This window comes from Athene cunicularia (assembly GCF_003259725.1).
Source record: "Athene cunicularia isolate RWA chromosome 2 unlocalized genomic scaffold, athCun1 chr2_part1, whole genome shotgun sequence".
NCBI lineage: Eukaryota > Metazoa > Chordata > Aves > Strigiformes > Strigidae > Athene > Athene cunicularia.
The window spans coordinates 21,635,429-21,652,740 of record NW_020799095.1 but is presented as its reverse complement, the minus strand read 5'-3'; the positions used below and the strand labels follow the sequence as shown (position 1 = coordinate 21,652,740).

At 35.8% G+C, this 17,312-nt stretch overlaps 1 protein-coding gene across 1 annotated transcript in view; it reads right to left on the bottom strand.

Annotated features, from left to right (window-relative positions):
- MEOX2 (mesenchyme homeobox 2) overlaps positions 1 to 17,312 on the bottom strand; it is a 52,498-nt gene that overhangs the window by 15,194 nt on the left and 19,992 nt on the right. The gene's annotated exons all lie outside the window — the stretch shown is intronic.

Below are 17,312 nucleotides of genomic sequence, written 5' to 3'. Positions count from 1 at the left end.
TGAACTTTTTTTTTTTTTTTTTTTTTAATAAGAACTGTTGATGCTTGACTCAGTGCTATAGTCATTACAATGTTTCAAAGCTAATGGCTTCAAATCACCAAACCTCTTAACTCCGCTGACATGACAAACAGAACTTTGCTTCAAACGTGCAGTGTACTGCTGGTTGTATGACTGAGGGTATCCACCGAAGTTGTTGAATGGATCTGGGAGTTGTTCAGCCTCAGCTGGAGCCACAGCTAGAGTAGGGATTTTCTAGGATAGGACTCCATTAGATGGCAGACCCATTGTCTATAGTGTGGGGCCAAGGTCTATTATTCAAACTCAACATAGAAAACTTGACAGATCAAAGCCACTTTAAACCTAGAAGTTCACATTTCTTCCTTCACACTAGTTGGCAAACTAGAGTCACTATAACTTCTCTCCACATTTTTTTGTTGCAGGAACATGCACGTTGCTTTTCTTCCTTGAAATTTCCTTGTCTGCCAAATACTATGTAGATGAGCTGAACTTAAATACTTAAATCCCTACACCAGCATTCCAATGAATCACTAAGGAGATCTTAAATAATTTTTCTTATTATTTGGACTTACCATTCTTATACCACTAGACATGTTTCATATATGTTTGAAAGCAGGTGGTTGTGCACACTCATCTGCAGTATGACACAGAAATGTATTTCATGCATGTCTTTGCTAAAGTTCTCTTAACTGTCTTGGTAGACCTGTGCCTGAGTGAGGCCATGAGCCAAGAAGTCTTCCTGTGTCAGTACTTGCTGTAAGAAAGATCCATGTCTCACTGGTTTCCAAACTAAAGGTTGTGACCTTTAATAAAAGTAATGCACCTACAGATGACACTGATACCATACTGAAAAATAAATACTAGAAATGAAGATATAAGCCTGGAAATGCAACAGAAAGTGGGGTCAAGGGTTTTTTAAAACCTTGGTAACTACTGATATCGTGAATGGTCAAAGGGAAAAAACTTTAGGAGTACTCATCCAAACATCTCTCAGGAGGATATTAATCTCTATAAGTGACTGAGACTTATAACACAAGCAATTTTTCTGCAAGCAGATTGTTCCATGATGTAAACAGAATTACTGTACAGCTATATATGTATATATACAGCTATATATAAAGCCATAAAGACCCAATTCATCATTCGGGTTAATACTCATGGTTCTGAGTTCCCAATTTACAAACAGTTAGCATCTAAATTCCAGGTTTCTGGGATACTGATGTAAGGAAAGGGAAATGTAACTGCATGGATAGCATTTGTCCTTCATTTTTGCCAGCATAGAGGATTCAGCACTGCTAGCAATGTTAGCCTACACAGATCCTCTGTGAGTATAAACATGCTTGGACAACGGGTTATTTAAACATTTCTGCCACTGCTGGATACTACCTTTGAGTGCTTGGATGCTAAGTGCCTGGTAGCCACAGTTTTGGCAGCAGCATGATTTCATCAGCACGCTGGCAGAGTGGGAAAGATTCCAGTTTTTATTTATTTTCTGTGAATGTCACTGAATGCATTTGTGATAGTCAAGATAGTCTGAAAAAAAATCCACATGATTTTTATATTCAAATATTGCTCAAAGCAAAAGTTGGAGAGGTACACAGAAAGTTGACTCCCTCTCAGTACTGGAATTCACACAACAAAGCAAAGATCTGCTGTTTCAGCAAAGATCTGCCTAGCAAGACAATGGTATTTTGCTTAATGTATTTGAAATGTTGAAAATATATCTAAAAAGAGACTTAGATGGATGCCAGTTAGGTGAACACCAGATACGAACTCTTGCTGTCATCTGACTTTCTCTGCTGCAGTGTTGTTGTGGTTCATGTATAGATTGCCTTTTATTTCCCATTGACATCATGCTACTTGGAATAGTATTTTTTTAAAATGTTATCTCCATAAGTTTTGGTTGCTTTAATTTCCAAAGTGGTAAATCTAGGTTTTCTGATATTGCTTCTTTTTAACAGTCTCTACGTAGCCAGGAGCTCCCATCTCTTTCTGACCTTCAGGTCCCCGCTCATTTCACCAGACTAGCTTCTCTTTGGTGGAAAATGGGTGGGAAACTTGGAAGAGATTTTTGGCAGAACTCATGTCAGCCTACATCTGTTTTGCAGCTGCTGAAGCTAAGACAAGAAAAAAGTCCCAACAACCTTAGTTTTCTTCTACTGGCTACATCTTATGCCAAATGGTAGGTGTAGAGACAGAGAACAAAGCCTAGGGGGATCTAAGTTACACTCCTTGCCTCTCAAAAGGCACACGTAAAATATATACAGATGGTACAAACCACTTGATGAAAAATACAGCAATCTATATTGTCTGTCTTCTGTCTTCTCCCAGACAAATTCTGGCACACTCTCAGAAGATGTAGCCTACATGCAGGCATTAGTACCTTATCAGTCTCTCCTTTGCAAACCTTTGTTCTTTGGATGTCAAGTAATGTAGGCAGTTAAACACTGCTTTGAAGGATGCAGGTCATACCTCTTTCTCAGAAATGTTTTTATCAGTTTTCAAAAATTCCAAGCAGCATCTTTAATATCTCCTGTTAGACAAAAATGTGCGTTGGTAACTGATGTACAAGATACCATTCGAAAGACATTCAATGTTATAAATGACTGTTCTACAGGTCATTTGGAGGCTTAGATTTTTTCCTGGGTTTAATAATAGCTCTTTTCTTTTTTTAAAAAAAAAAAAAAAATCATTAATAATCACCCTATTCCCCACCCTCAAAAATTACTACTATTTTACTCTAAGGAAAGGATTGCTGTTAATCCCAACATTTGTATTGTCCTGCCAGAGTATGTATTTCTTGCTCTCTATATCATTGAGAGATGAAGCATACCAAGCAAACACAGAAGCTAACTCCTGTAAGTAGAATACAAAAAGTGGTGATTTTGATTCTTTTGCTTTTTATGCGTGCCTAGGGGGGGAAAAAAAAAAAAAAAAAAAAAAAAAAATAGGGAGGAGGGACTAGTCAGAAGATATGTGACATGGAGATCTGCCGCTAACTGGATAGGGTCAGAATCACAGTCAAAATGTGCAAGAAGCACCTGCTATTTTTTCTTGGATTAGTTCAATAGCTGATGCACTTTCATTTCTCAGACAGAAATGACCTTTCAGTTAATACCTACAATGTAAGATCCCTGACAATAATTTTAAAAAATAAATCAGATACTGGTAGTGCTCTATTAGAAGTTTCAGATTGTTTTCAGATCCTGAGAGTAAGTAGTGACAATAATTACTAATAATTTGTGACTAAAAAGCCATTGGGATTTCACCCCAGTTCAACTGTTATTCAACATCCAGGTTTTCAACTCTGACTCACATCTTTCAACACTTATTCTTAGAAAGCCCCTACCATGAACAACCTATTTGTAAACTTATTTCACTATAAATTTATAGTGAGGTTGGATAAATTAGATGGTTTTAATTGCTTATCTTCCTACAAGTGATGTTCAGGTGTTTCCAGAGAATGTGCTTATTTACTTTGAAATGAAGCAAGCCATACAGAGTAATCAATGAGAAAAGCTTGTTACTTTACTAGTTTAAAGTTGTGTAAAAAACCATTTCTTTCAATCTTAATTCTTATTTGTTTAAATCACTGACATTTAAACAAAAGCTTTAGAGCTAAGACACAGCAATGATATGCAATTCAAAGCAAAATGTCCTTTTTTTTTTTTTCCTTCAATATATTAGCAGTATGAATTAGGGAAAAGTACTTTAGTCTCAGGGCAATAATCTAGCAAAATATCATTTATCTGAAATACACATATGAAGAAAATAATCAACTTTTTGCTATTACAGTTGCAAAGGGATGTTATGAAGGAGAGAACTTTATTTTTTTATGGTCATGAGTACATACTGGTATACAGCTGAATTAATATAATTGTTTCTGATACTTTATAGTTAATTATATTTTATGACAAAATGAAGTAGTTCACTGAGACACAAGCAAGGAGCTGTCATAAAGGTCTCCATTTGGTTCCTACTAATTTGCCAACAACTATATGTGAGAACAAGATTTATCCAGAGGTAGTCACTTTCAAACATTTTTGACATTCAATAGAGAATACAAAGCAGTTTTTCCATTATATATTTTTCTGTTTCATTTCAAAGTTGGTCAGAATTCATATGTTAATTTACTCTGTGTCCAAAACATGGCCCATTTCTTTGCAGGATCCTAATTTAAATCTTCACTCCCTACTTCTGAGTATAATCTTTGTACCAAAAACTTTAGTTCAATTCAGGGCTGTACAAAACTACTCTTACTATGATGCATCCTGCTCTTTATTTGCACCAGTTGAGACTATGTAACCAAATGCTGCAGACATAATTAATCTATTTTTGTTTAATAATTTTCCTTCTCTTTAAAGTAATTTAAATAATATTCTTAGAATATTTTGTTCATTTAAAAGTACAGTTCCAAATCACTGAACATATTCAATCCAAGTGACTCTTTTGTGAACGTCATTAAAGTATTTCTGGAACTGCAACTCAGTAAATGTATTTAAGAGAACACTTTATGAAAATCGGAACAAACAGCATCGTCATTTCCACACTTCAGAACTCTGCATGTGCAAATGGGCAAAGCTGCATAACACCACAAATACAACATCAGAATTACATGAATCCTTCTTTTCATTCTAATGAAAGCAAACTTTTGTTTGCTTATTGAGTTAAGGCTTTCTAACCCAGTCTCTGACAATTTACAATTTAAAACAGCCTTATATCCACTCAAAAAAACTGCCCCATGAACTGGCACAGCAAAACCTGTGGGTATTCTGAAACACATTATATACTGTCCTAAACCATTACCTAGTAGTTGTTGCTGCCAACTTTTTTTGTTATTAATGCCTCCTGAAAGTACAAGTCTAGAAATTATACTGCAATGTTGGAAAGACTGATTCATAACACTAATGCTCCAGATTTTTGAAGATACCTATGCTTGAAAAGATGTGCTTCTGCCAGGTCATCTGATCAATCTAACTATATAGCATGTACATATCGCTTCTTTTTCAAACCATGAAAATATGGAAGACAACATATGAATTCTCTCTTATGGATAATTACACTAGTTAGTAGATCTTTACGTGGAAGACTCTACTCTCAGCCCCAAATTGTATAATTACAGCTTATGTTAGTAATGACTTGAAAGGCACTTTAAGAAACATCTGAAAATTTGTCTAAAAAGTCAACACAGGATTTCCCTTAAAGAAACCTCACAGGCTGCATTTTAATAGAACTTTATTCAGTGGAACTTCCAATTCCCATTTGGAGTTCTGGAGGTACATCTCTTACATGCACCACTGAAGAACATACACATGGTCATTGTTTGTGAAGAACATACATCTGATGATTCTTTACCTATTTACCAAATTTTATAATTTGCTTTCATGTAGAAGAGTTTCATTAAATGAAGGTGAGAGCTGCCAGCACCATCTCCCCAGATTAGCAGTCTTCCTGAGCAAGAGATAACCTACAAAATTAAACCAAGAAATTTTCTGTGCAGAACCCTCTTAGAATAAACACATGCAAGTGGAGAAAACAGTAGTTGAGATACGAGCTTATATAATCTTCCTTTTCTTGAGTCTCACATCCTAGACATCTCCCACAGACGCTCTTTCCTACTCAAAGGAAGCAGAATAGAAATGAAAAGTGACCAAACCCACCCCAAACACTGTGCATGCCTCAGTCATCATCACTGATCTCATGAAAACCCTTCCCTGGACAGCAGCTGTATTAGAACTCCAAGGAGGCATTAAAATACTCCTTTTGCCCCTGCTTTATTGCTTAAAAATACTTAGGAAAAAAGATCTTTCCTGCAAAGATGATACATGAAAGATCTAAAGCACTACAAACTGTAGGGAAGTGACTGCTTAAGAAAAGAAAAGAGCATATGACACACAGAACTTATTTAGATAATCACCTCTCAACAAGTCTTATCTCCCTTAAATGCTGTGTTATAGTTTTCATTTCAGCTTTGTGAAGCAGCAAGACCCTTGTCCTGCCAAAAATACTAAAGCAGCCAACATAGGCAGTGTTCTGAGACTCACATTTAATAAAAGGCCATATTTAATCCCTGTCTGAAAAAGAAAAAAACTTTAATGATAAAGAATGCACTCTGGATTCTGTTTCAATCCTTTTGGCCAGTGAACTTTTTGAGGAGGTGCTTTCTCACAAGTATATGTAGGTCTGCCTCTTTGTCATGGTTAAAATACAGTTCATATTGCTTCACTTTATATGGCATAAAATGCTAAATATTTAGCTTAAGACAAAAACAGAGCCAGCAAAGCCAGAGATGAGGCTAAGGAATGGAAAAATATGTTGCAGTGACTTGCTGCTAAGAAGTATGTAGAGAAATTACACCAGTATGCATCCTGGATGTGATATCTAGAATTTAAATATTGTGAAAGTATTTATATTTTATTTTTTCTCTGTAAAGCCAAACCGCCACTGTGGATATTAAGAATCCAAAGTACAGAGGGGATGGGAGCATATGTCGAGAAATGCATTTTACAAACCTTGTTTCTAAATTAACTTCTTTACATAAATGGCCATTAGTTTTACATGTTTTCAAATATACATTCAAAGTCCTTTGCATTTAAAACATCGCTACATTCCACTGCAAGACTAGTGAAGTCTGCTTCCCAAATGGCAGCCAGGTACTGCTAGTAATTCTGTTGCTTAGAAAGTTCAGACCTTCTGGATATTATTCTTACGATACGTGAGTAAAAAACTTCTAATAAGGTGTTACAAACTTGGTTACTCCACATAAAGATCTCAATTATTTAATTTTCAGATATTATTAAAATAAATATTCATTGTGAATTTCCAAATATCCTTCTCATAGCCAATCATTGTGTTTTATCCACATGCAAACAGACTTCCATTTTTTCACACAGTCACTACAGTTACCTTATCTGAAGTTTGCTGAAAATAAGGTGTAATTTCCAGACTTCAGTGAGTGTATAGCCTTATGTTCTTCCTTCTTTAGACAACATGCTATATATAGCCAGTGCTATTGCCCCCACTCTTCAGACATGAGACATTACATTAAAAAAAATTAAAACCAGAATCTATAGTAATTCTTGTAGATCTTGTAACAGACCACATCACTGTGCCACAATTTGTACCTTCACTAAAGCAAATGGCCTAGAAAAGAGTGTGCCATTTAGGCCAGTTTCTAAGGATAGGCCAAGTTCTTCCCCAGATTACAGTGGGCAAACTGGGACAAGGTCAAGAATTCCAATGGAATGACTACCCAGTCACGAGGGTGTCAGAGCCAATTTTGATACCATTGTAAGTGTATGATCATGAGAATTCTTGAGTTGATTAAAGAAAAGTATGTTATTACGCTTCTACATATATATTTTCCCAGAACTTACACTCAAAATCTTGCTGACTTCTAGGTTCGCTTTTTAGAAAATTTTATGGCAATTGCATGAGCTCCTGTCTGAAGAAAAAAATAAATAGTTTGCACGTAAGCCAAAGAATCCAGGTTTTTAGTTTTCCGTACTTAGCAATAAAAGTTGAAACACTTACAGAAGTTTAATACAGTTGGAATTTCCTTAGGGGTCCATATTGCCTTACTCACCCATCTTTCCAAAGCAGGTCTTCAGGATACAATTACAAAAGGAAAATAAAAATGGCTACCAACAATTCTACTTTAACTCTTTCTAAGAATTATTTTGCTGCTACAGGAAACAGGAAGCCATTTCATAGTGGTATTTTTCAGTATAATTCTTCCACATGCATTATGCTGGCTAATTTTTTTTTTCCATTCATCATGGAACAGATTTCTTTGGAGCTCCTTAATGATGTAGTGACAATTTTATATATGTTGAACATGTGACAGACAAAAACAGTGTCTGGAGCAAATCTAACATCCAATATTTCTGCTTAATCCTATGTTAGCACACCCTTTCTCCATTTTTTTTTTTTTCTGTCCAATCAATCTGCCTCAAATGTTTTTACTCTTTTTAAAACCTGTCCTTTTGAAACACTCATAACTGGCCTCTGCAGCATATGCAGTACCTTGCAGAACTGCAGGAACACAAATCAACTTCCATTTCACAGTCTTGATGAGTGTCAGGGTCCTCACAAGCAATTTCACATGGTGATTCCCTGCCTTGGTGGCTGCCCCTGTTGGATGTGGCTCATCTAGTGGGGCATTACAGCTTTCAGCATAGGCACAAATGCAATCCCTGTCTGGGTCTTTAAGAAATATCATAGATTTCTGTGCAAATGCATATGCCTGCATATGTTTTAGTGACATGTTTTGTAAATCTTATTATCCCCCAGAAAGCATTAAAATGAAGCCAACAGGCCCAGCTGTGCTCATAACATACCTTAGTAGATATCCAGACATTTTTTAAGAACAGAAACACACACACACACACACACACACACACACACACACACACTCTCCTACCAAACAGGGTTGCTGTTCTGAGTGTATTCTACTATTTCATTCACAGTTTACTTTACAACATTTTGCTGAAGTATAGCACTAACAATAAAAATGGGAAAACAGTGGAAAGTACTTTCCCACATGCAATTAAATGGAATTACCTGTCTTTCAGGGGAAACCAAAATAAAAAGGGTTATAAAATAAAATTTTTCAGATGGTTAAACTATTTATACCATTGGCTTTCAGACCAACCATGAAAGTTTTATTTTTCATTTAAAACTATTACTATCTGTTAATACTAGATAGAAAACCTCCTAATGACTACTTTAGAAGTCCTGACTATCAGCTATTTTTGACTTTTAAATTCTCCTACTTAGCGGCATGCCACATTTTCCTTTCTTTGTGTTTTCTCAAATGATTATCGTAAATAGCAGAATCCATTAAAAACACCCAAAGGATTTGTCATGTTTGAAGCTAACACAATTTCCTTTTTCAAACTATAGTACAATTGTTAAGGGATGGAAAACTGCTCACATACTTAAACAGAAAACCCAAAATAGTAAAGGAAATACATCTGTGAAAGAAATAAAATCTAAGAGTGCAGGTTTAAGTTTTCCGCTAAATGTATTTTACTACTAATTTTACAGTCTAGGAGAGCTTTTTGATAAATAATTTTTCTTAATTGCTGACAATCAAACTTGTTGTACAGTTAAAGTTTGTGACTCATAATGGAAAGCTTTGGCAGGGTGCAATAAAAAAAACCCAACTTTGACTTTGATGTGAGCAAAAAGCCACAGCATAATTGTTTGAAGTACTTCCTATTATTTTAAGATTAGAGTGCAAGAAAATATTTACTACATATCTAAGTGGAGATGTCACTTCAACTACGGGTTCATGTATAGCTTTTGAGACAGCAAACTTTTATGCCATACTTGTATTGCCCTCTTTTATATGTATGATATAGAGAGACTATACTCAAAATAACTAAGAGGTCCAAGACTCCTTTAAACATCTGAAGTGGACTCCTAGTTCCAAAGTAGTTGATATTCCTTACATAGTCTTAATTTTTAATTTGGAAAGATAAAGTAGTAACAAGGGCCTGATTCTGAAAACATGTCAGTGTGCACATAAAGTTTGGGTCTCAAATGAGCACTTTGAGAATGGATATATTTAGAAAAAAAGAATGAAAATAAAAGAATACCCCAAAACCCAAGAGTGTCCAATAATTAAACCACCAATCCACAGTATGTTAGTCAAATCAAAAGGTCATTTTGCCCCCAGATTAATTTTCAACTCCTTTTCAGTAATGGAAAGTCTTCCTGTGATCACTATACTAATACAAAAGTAGAAACTTTTATTTTCCCAAATAAGAGAGGCCATTTGGCACACAAATGTTAAATAATACGGCCTGACTCTTCCATCATTCACCTCACACAACTTGTTGCTTATAAGCTGGAGAATAAAGGCCTTCCTGATAAAGTAATGTGCTAGTGAAATAGTCTGGCAGTGCATGTCAAAGCATAGTAAATCCTATATATGTTTTACAATCCCAGACAGTATTTGTTTTATTCTTTTAAACAAAGCTCATTTTAAATACCTACCTCTACTGGGATAAGAAAATTAGGAAACTTTCTTTACAATTGAAAATACAAGTTGGGTAGGTATAACTTTTTTCTCCATTCTAAAAGTTGTAACATCAAAAACAAATATTAAAGTTACAAATTCTTCTGTAAAACAACCCACATCTGTCCCTACATTCTCTGTTGTGATCGGTTGTCACCTCCAGTAATGGTTGGCAGGCTGAAGGTAAAACATCATCCCCTCTTTAAACTCTAAAAGTGTTGAACTCCCATCTTTCTATGAAATGAAATTTGCTGGTTTATTTCTTTGCTCTACTTTCCATCCATATAATCTAGGGTTGGATGCTCTGCAGCAAGAGTAGAAGCAATACTTGAGATCATCAGATCAGAGAAACAGGGGAAAAATGGGCAGTAAAATTATGAACACATCTACTGGAGGATGTAGGAGTGTGTGCTACACAGCAGAGACTTGAAGCAACAATTAAATCCCAGCATATATACCAGTAACTAGCAATTCCAGGGCTGGACTTCATGCAACAACAATGAACATTGCATTTGCTAGTGCTAATGGGGTGAGGAGAGGGAGGTAGAAAAAAACCCCTCTGAACCTCAGAAAATAACTCCTGAACTCTGGTCTCACAGCTTGAAAAAAGAGTAGGTAGCAGCTCTGAAATGGCACAAATTCAAGAGGTATTTTAAGAAGTGGAATAAAGGTCTGCAGCTTTCCAACAACATGAGTTATAGCAGTTAGACACGAGCTCTGGGGCGTTACTCTTTTCAATATAAAATTTTATTCCATCTAATTTTAAACTACTCAGTCACCGAGTTTCCACCCAATTAAATAAGATGATTGGACATTATACTATTTTTATCCAGGGTATTTTATTTTAAAATTGAAGAGCTTTGAAAAACCTTAATGCCAAGAAAGGAGCTTTTCCAATCTTTTTTACCCATTGATAACCACCCTGAACCTGGGCCTCTCACATCCCTGCTCAGGATCTGTAGGCAAAGGGGACACCTATGGACAAGGGACTTTTTGCTTAGCAAACTGTCCCTGCAATATACTGGATGATATTTTCTATTAATACAAAACAAAACCTGAACCATCCCATCTCAATTATCTGTTGTAAGACAAAGTGTCAAGATGCAGATTTGACTGAAAGTATTGAACAACTTCATTCCCCCTGTTTCTGCTCCTCTGCTGAGAGCTCCACAGAAACACAGCACTTTTAGCATTCATCTGCTCTGCTGCCTTGTTATTTAAAATGTCCAACTAGCATGACTTGCATCTCCCTTCCTTTCTGTGGTCCCTAATGGCTCCAGTCAGTAGAACAAATGTCACTAGGGCTTGGATTTATTGTAGATGCTGGACTGAGCATGCTCTGGTACAGCACAGCCCTATAAAAATGGTACTTGTTGAATAACTGCACTGGGTTGTTTTACATTACTGCAATGTTTTCTGGGGGATTTATAGGCCTCTGGGGCATTGAAAACATGGAGCAATAGCTTCTTTTGCAGATATAAAAATGGATTTGAGTAAATAGTTAATTTACGCTGGTGTTAGAGCATTTGGCAGCTGTTCCGAGTCATAAACAAGCTTTCTCCATCTTTCAAAACAAAACCTAAAACTGGATATTAAGATTCTCTATTATTCAAAACACCAGCTTGCTTCTTAAGCAAAACTGGACCCAGTTCATTTCACAAATCTGAGACAAAATTCAAAAGGAGAGCAGGTTAAAATGTTGGTCTGTTAGGGTTATGACTATGCTGAACTCATATGACAGAAGAGCATAACATGCTGATATATCTGATGTTTTTATGCAAGACTGCCTTGTTTCCATTAAATAGTGAAAAGACAGCTACTGTTTAACTGAAGAAACTGATGGAAAATCCTCATTACTATATAAACAGTGGTTTAGGCCTAAAAAGTGTTTAGTTTATGCATCTGTGCATTTAGTTGAATGCTAAGCTTTTTGTAAACACACTTTGGTGCCTTCCTACTCCCATATATTTTCACTTTCCTTTTGAAAACAGAAAATCTGTGTCTTCTCATGCCTCAAAATGTAACACACACCCCCAAAATAATTATTTTTATATCATGTGTTTTACATAACCCAGCAGAGTGTCCCAGTACATTGCTTCTAGAGTTGAGTTGTAGTTTTCATTTAAAGTCTGTCTTTTCTTCTATTATTTATTTTTTACCTTTTTTCCAAGGGAGACTTTGGTCTACCATCCCCATAAAAGACCTAATTGGTCACATCATTTACTTATTCTATTTTGGGATCTAGACTGCTTGCTTATTTGATGTTCTGTCATTCAGCTGTTTATCCAGACCTAAAGCTGAAGAAAAAAAATCTCATAGTCATGCAATTGCAACAGAATGTTCTCATTTTACTTCCCTTAGCTTTTAATTCACATCAACAAAAATGTATACATAAACTGTTTTTCTCAGTGATGGCTTCTATTCCTGGTTCCACACATTTTACCTCTTTCAAACTGATCTAGTCTCTATTAAAAATATCTGTATCAACCCCTTTCTTCCTTCCTTCATTTTCATGATGTCAGACCTTCAAGGCCTTGACATAATAGAAGTTGTCTTGCAGTAACTTCCATGCAAGTTAATCTTCAGTTTTGTGGACAAAACGAGAACACATTGATAAGACAAGGCTGAGAACATAAAAAAGTCAACTCCTCCTTGGATTGCATCAATGGTAAACAGATAAGAAGTTCCGGTTAACCATCCTCCTTCAACATATTAATGAGCATTAATTCAGCCATATATTAACATGCAAGTCAAACAGAATTATTTGTGTAGATGGTGCCCTGTTTGTAAATAGGACCTGCCACCAGAAGCTATTGAATAGACCCACACTTGCTTTTGTGTATCTTAATACATCAAAAAAGCCTTTTAGCCAGTTAAAAACTAATTCTGATTTGATTTTATTTGATTTGCTTTAACTTGCACTGAGAGATAATAGGACCCTATTTATTTCAGATAATTTGCTACTACTTGAAAATATTTATCATTAATTGTCAGAGAAGGGACATTAGTGCATGACCCTTCTAAGCCTTAAAGGGAAGTAAATAAACAAATACATTTTTATAATACTACTTGAAAAGGACTGCAGTTCAATCAAAGACTGAAGACTATCTGCCTCAGCTAGGAAGACTACTTCCCTAGCTAAGAGGACATTTGTTTGGTTCAAAAGCTGTAGGAAAAGCCCAGAAGCTCTTTCTTTGAATGAAGACATGTATGCACAAACAGAATGAAACAGAAACTTCCAAATATATTATTCTTTAGTATTATTGTAACAGTGTTGCTTAAAGGGCCTCCTTATCATACTGGACACTGCACGCTAACAATTGAAAGTCCACACTCCCAAGAACTGACAATGCATTTATCAGATGCTGCACCGCACTTCTTCATGGTGGTAATAAACAAGTGAAAATGTTGATCACTGCATTCCAGATATCATCATCATGGGTATTATACCAGAGCCAGATTTAAGAAAAGACAGGGAAAACATCACAGCTGTGACATCCCTCAACTTAGTCTCAATTTGCTTAACTGAAAACAACAGTTCCTATCTTGAACAAGACTTATTCAAGTGAGGTGTGGCAATAACTGACCAAATTTGTATAATTTGCACATTGTTTTGCATATAAATAGTACCACATGAAATTCACATTTTAAATAACAGACCTGAGGAAGAAGGGCAAGGAGGAGTCAGATTGTGTATGATCTAGTCACAGATGTGCAGATAGGGCATAGGATGATGTTCAGGTTACATCTTGCTGAGGTACAACTGCACAAGCAACAGCAACACAGTCTGTTTCTCTGAGTGGTCTTAAGTGGTGCAATTCTAAAAGTTCTTACAGTATGCTTATGACCAAAAAAAAAAGAGTATAATTTATCTCAAAAGTTGTGGAAAATTAAAGAATCATAGGAAAAGGTCAAAATATGCAGTGTCCTCAGACTTGTGTTTAGCAAAAGGCTAAACAAAAGAAACATGTTGGGGTCTAAACCAAGAATGAAAGGACAAAAGCAACATGAAAATGCATATATAGTTCTCAGCAAACCTTTGTACACTTTTGTGAGAAGGTGAGCGAACCTTTCGTGAGAACTTTGTCAACAGATACTCAGGTCCACTGAGCTACACAGAAATTCAGATGCTTTAACATCTGAAAGCACCAGTCTTTGTGGGTATAAATCAGCTTATCTTCTACATGACAAATTGGTAATATGCAATGTGGGTATGATCTATTCCTTTTATAAATCAATAATTCAAACAGATGAAGAGATCCTTATACATAGAAATCTGACCTAAAACTCCAGAAATATATTTAGGAAGCAGGAATACAAGCCACAATCTTCCAGAAATGGTTTCAAGGTGGAAGCAATTTCTGAAATTGCAGAAGCATCATTGCAAATGCAAGATAACCATTTATCAGTAAGAGAGCTATGAAAATCAGACATTTATTTTTAGACAACTCATACATCAAGTTGCCCAGGGGTAAAATCATTTATCAGTATTTAGACTTTCATCTTCTTAAGCATATTTAGAAAACAGCCATTTTGAAACTCCCTTTGCACACAGGAGATGTTTAGGGGAAGCAAAATAATTTTTAAAACTTGGTAAAAGAACACACATAGTGTATGAAAGTCATTATCTTAAATCTAGTTCTGAAAACCTGTTTACAAATCACAGTGTCATGGAGCACTCATACAGGATATGAACAGTAAGTTGTTTCACAACTCTCAGCAATGTGTGTGTGAAAAGAAAGAAGTTGCAGAAAGTGCTCAGAGAAGTACATTGCCTTTCGTACCCCTTTTCCTAAGGAAAATGATTTTCAATGACCCACAATGCTGTTCTGGATGAGTCATTTCTCTACATCTTCTGCTGATGAACATCATCAAATTTATCGCATTTTTAACTGTCTATTACACACAGACTTCCCTCTCAGATCCAGAACCTTGTGAATCATTATGAATACATTGTCCAGGAATATCTATACCATTCCTTTCTCAAAGCATTCAATACTTCTACAAAAGTAGTTAAGAACCAGTAAGGCAATAATGTTGAGATGCCAAAATGATGTTCAGCTCCTCATTTACTCTAAATCAATATTAAGAAAAATGTAGGAGATGGTAACGTTATATCCGGTACCAATCATCACTTGGACAAAGCATAGCTGACTCTAGACAGGACCAAAGTACTTGTCTGAAATGTTTCCTTCTCTGAATACCTTCCACCTCACCCCCCCTCCTCCTGATGTTAAGACGTGCAGGCAGATGCCCTTGTCACTGCCTAGCCTCTATGTATTTGCTTGGATTGATTCTCACTGTGCTTAACTCTCACTCCAGATGATGAAGATTATGTCCCATCCTACCTGAAACAAAGCAGACACCAATGAGCAGAATTTGCTAACTGATGCAATGCATATGCAGGTATTAAGTCACACATCCTGAAAAAATTTTGAGTTGATACATAAACACAAGAGTAGTCTGCTTAGCATGAAGATTCACATGACATACCACTTTCCTTTCCTCCTCTGTGCACTGGCTCCCCCTTGAAGTAAAGAATCCACCTCAGTGTCTCTTTCTAGCTGCTTAAAGACCCCCAAAAATACCTTGAGCAACCAGGCAGCTTTTTCTCTCCACGAAACGACTTTTCTAAGGCAACTGTGTTCACTGAAACAATTACAAAACTTAGTAGTGAGAGGCTCACAAATGCAGTCAGGTCTTTTTACCTACCATTCCCATTGAGAAGTGTGGCTTCAGAATTCATGGCTTACAGGAGCAGATACATTTAATGCTCATTTAATAAGTCATGCACATACACACAACACAAACAAAAGCTGCATAGTACACACACAAAGAAGTTAATTCTTTTATGCAATATTAATATATAGAATTTATGAACATGACATCTTTGGTTTCTCATAAAGTACCTGAAAAACTGTTTTTTATTTCAATTCATCACACACTAAAAGTACTTGACCAGCACAAATAAAAACAGTGAACCAGCCTTGAAAAATTGTCTGTAGCTTTTGCTCTGAACAATCCCTGAAATTTGTTGATGCTTACCTGGAGCTTGCCCAATCTTTATAAAACCTAGGTTTCTGTGACCGAAGTAAAAACTTAAAAAAGAAGTATCTTTCTGATTGGATTTATACAGCCTGCATGACACTTTTTTGTGGCTCAATATTGTTGAAGGACAAAGTAAACAGGAAACTTCCAAGCATTTAACTGTTACAAAACTAGCTATCAAAGAAAAGACAGAAGTTTCAAGGTTTTGAGTTCCAGGATTATTTAAAATGGCCTGAAGATCTCATTTCAGAACTACCTCATCCTACTATTTTTGATCTGGAAGAAAACTTTCTTCACTGCATTTTTTACAACTTCAGAGATATTAGATAAATTAACAGGGAAAGTGATCCCATATTTGCTTAGTAGAATATAAAAACATTTTTTACAGTCGTCATATAACTAAAATCCCTTGAAGTTAATGTAATGTAGAGCTAAGTGTTTAGCAATCCTCAAAGTTTTCTTCTTCCTATAACAAGATGCTTTAGCAGTTACATAAACAAATTATCTAAGGACATAATCCAAGAACGCTTATGCAGTTTTTATTCACACATCCTTTAAGGTATACCTTATTATTTAATCTTATGGGGTTTTCCCCTCTATTTCTTTTATGGGTAACCTTGAAAGTGCCAAAATCAGGATTCCTGTCTATGCAGAAGTCTACATGCTACCTGACTGATACAAAGATACAGGTGTGTAGATGTTTCTTCATGTTAACAATCATCAGCCTTTATTGCTAATGATGGGCCAAAAGTCTCTGGGAAACAAAGATGACAGCTGGAAGAGGAAATCTTCTACGTCATATTTCCTAAATTCCCACCAGCTAGACAGAGAATGTAGCATTTTCGGGAAATTCAACTTTTAAAATCTCTCCTGTTCTCTCCAATTCTTCTCACCATTTCATTCTTCATTTCTAATGACCCCAGATTATATCTGTGATACATCAGGACCTAAACAGTTGTGTAGTTTCAACAAATGTGCCTTTTCAGGACTTGAAGCTACCAAAATCTCATTTGAAAACTCATCTCTAAGCAGTTTTTCAGAGTGTAGATGGATTCATTTCAGGATATTTTGGCAAATGTAATTTGGAATATAATACCAGTTTTATAAACAAGTAGTGTATTTTCTAGGATTTGAACTGTCATACATATGGCAGACAGATACATGCCTTTCTTTTCCTTACTTTCATTCTGTTATTGACAGAAACACCACTTACGTGGGATTA